We start from the raw sequence: 3,078 nt of genomic DNA, 5'->3' as shown, positions 1-3,078 counted from the left end.
AAATCAAGATTAGAAATGGGGACATCCCCAAGATGGCCTTTGTCACTAGTTATGGTCAGTACGAGTACACCGTCATGTCCTTCGGGCTAACCAACGCTCCAGCTACTTTCTCCCGCTTGATGAACTCGATCTTCACGGAGTACTTAGATAAATTCATCATGGTTTACCTTGATGATATTCTTGTTTACTCGAAGAACGAGGAAGAGCATGCCAAACATCTTAGACGTGTGTTAGAAAAACTCAGAGAGCACCGCCTTTATGCCCAGTTCTCCAAGTGTGAATTTTGGTTGCCAGAAGTGACCTACCTAGGCCACGTGATCTCTGGTAAGGGCATTGCTATCAATACCGAGAGAGTTAAGGCCGTTCTTGATTGGACTCCACCTGAAACCGTTAAACAAGTTAGGAGTTTCCTTGGTCTAGCCAGTTATTGTCGCCGCTTTGTTTAAAACTTCTCTAAAGTGTCTAAACCTCTCACGAAACTCCTAAACCCTTGCGAGACATCACTATGGTCAGTTCCGCTCCCTTGGGAGATATCATCCAGAACAGGGAAGCAACTGGCCGGGTTGCTAAGTGGGCTATTGAGCTTGGACCTCACGGGTTAAAATACATGCCTCGTATGGCCATCAAGTCCCAAGCGCTCGTGGATTTCATCAATGATTGGACAGAATTGCAGGCGCCAGAGGATAAACCGGATAACACATACTGGACTATTCACTTCGACGGGTCCAGACAATTGGAGGTCTCGGGGGCTGGAGTGGTTCTTACTTCCCCTCGAGGTGACAAATTTTGTTATGATCTCCACCTGCATCATTGTGATAGATTCCAGGCCCTTGTGAACAAGGCCATTAATGCAGAGACAGCTCAGCTCACTTATGAGGAGTCCCGTAAGCACACCCGTGATTTGGGATCCTCCTCCAGTTCTAGTTCTCATAAGCGCCGGATTTGGGTTCCAAACACCGCTCTTCCTTCCGGATATTCACCGAGGCCATCTTATGTGGCACCTCACCCAGCTCAGTCATATGCTCCACCCAGGCCTATTAGTAGACCGTTTGTCAATGCGGGTCCATGTCCAACTTCTGGGAGTTGCTTCACATGCGGGAAGCCAGGACACTATGCACGTGACTGCTCTCAGACTAGTTATGCTCCACCCCATCCCTAGAAGTCTGTTGACTGTGTTAAGCCATCAAGGAAGATGATCAGTGCCATGCCAGCTCGCATTGAACATGGAAGTGTGCATCACGTCTCAGCTAAAAATGCTCATGATGATCCGGCTGTCGTTCTTGGTACACTCCTTGTCAATTGTCATCCAGCATCGGTTCTGTTCGATACTGGAGCATCTCATTCCTTCATTTCTGAAAGCTATGCTAACTTGCACAACATGTCATTTTGTGATATGCCCTCCCCACTAGTCAGTCAAACTACTGGATCCAAATGGCAAACTTCTAGTATAAGCCATGGTAACGAAATCCTTGTTGACAGACTTGTATTCCTTGCATCACTTATAGCCCTCAAGTCTCCAGATATTCACATCATCTTGGGTATGGAATGGATGACAGCTCATTATGCCAAGATTGATTGTTACACCAGGTCTGTTCAGCTTACACACCCATCTGGCAAGATAGTCACTGTCTCCACTAGAGTTGCAAAGTGTCAGCTCTATTCTCTTAATGCCAGCCCTATTCCAGACCTTGAGATATTCCGGTAGTCCGTGACTTCCCGGATGTCTTTCCGGAGGAACTGCCAGGTGTTCCACCTGACAAAGATGTAGAGTTCATCATAGATCTTATCCCAGGAACCGCTCCGATCTCTAGGAGACCGTAGAAGATGGCACCCTTAGAACTAGCCGAGCTTAAGAAACAACTTGATGAGTCCTTGCAAAAGGGTTTCATCCGTCCTAGTTCTTCTCCTTGGGCTTGCCCCGTCCTCTTCGTCAAGAAGAAGGATGGTACAGACCGGATGGTTGTAGACTATCGTCCAGTTAATTTGGTCACGACAAAGAACAAATGTCCGCTCCCCAGGATCAACGACATGTATGATCAGCTCGCTGGATCCTCAGTCTTTTCCAAGATGGATTGGAGGTTAGGCTACCATCAAATCAAGATTAGAAATGGGGACATCCCCAAGATGGCCTTTGTCACTAGTTATGGTCAGTACGAGTACACCGTCATGTCCTTCGGGCTAACCAACGCTCCAGCTACTTTCTCCCGCTTGATGAACTCGATCTTCACGGAGTACTTAGATAAATTCATCATGGTTTACCTTGATGATATTCTTGTATACTCAAAGAACGAGGAAGAGCATGCCCAACATCTTAGACGTGTGTTAGAAAAACTCAGAGAGCACTGCCTTTATGCCCAGTTCTCCAAGTGTGAATTTTGTTTGCCAGAAGTGACCTACCTAGGCCACGTGATCTCTGGTAAGGGCATTGCTATCAATACCGAGAGAGTTAAGGCTGTTCTTGATTGGACTCCACCTGAAACCGTTAAACAAGTTAGGAGTTTCCTTGGTCTAGCCAGTTATTGTCGCCGCTTTGTTTAAAACTTCGCTAAAGTGTCTAAACCCCTCATGAAACTCCTAAACCCTTGCGAGACATCACTATGGTCAGTTCTGCTCCCTTGGGAGATATCATCCAGAACAGGGAAGCAACTGGCCGGGTTGCTAAGTGGGCTATTGAGCTTGGACCTCACGGGTTAAAATACATTCCTCGTATGGCCATCAAGTCCCAAGCGCTCGTGGATTTCATCAATGATTGGACAGAGTTGCAGGCGCCAGAGGATAAACCGAATAACACATACTGGACTATTCACTTCGACGGGTCCAGACAATTGGAGGTCTCGGGGGCTGGAGTGGTTCTTACTTCCCCTCGAGGTGACAAATTTTGTTATGATCTCCACCTGCATCATTGTGATAGATTCCAGGCCCTTGTGAACAAGGCCATTAATGCAGAGACAGCTCAACTCACTTACGAGGAGTCCTGTAAGCACACCCGTGATTTGGGATCCTCCTCCAGTTCTAGTTCTCATAAGCGCCGGATTTGGGTTCCAAACACCGCTCTTCCTTCCGGATATTCACCGAGGC

Source organism: Triticum aestivum, chromosome 5B (genome assembly GCF_018294505.1).
Source record: "Triticum aestivum cultivar Chinese Spring chromosome 5B, IWGSC CS RefSeq v2.1, whole genome shotgun sequence".
NCBI lineage: Eukaryota > Viridiplantae > Streptophyta > Magnoliopsida > Poales > Poaceae > Triticum > Triticum aestivum.
Note: the sequence above shows the minus strand (reverse complement) of the source record.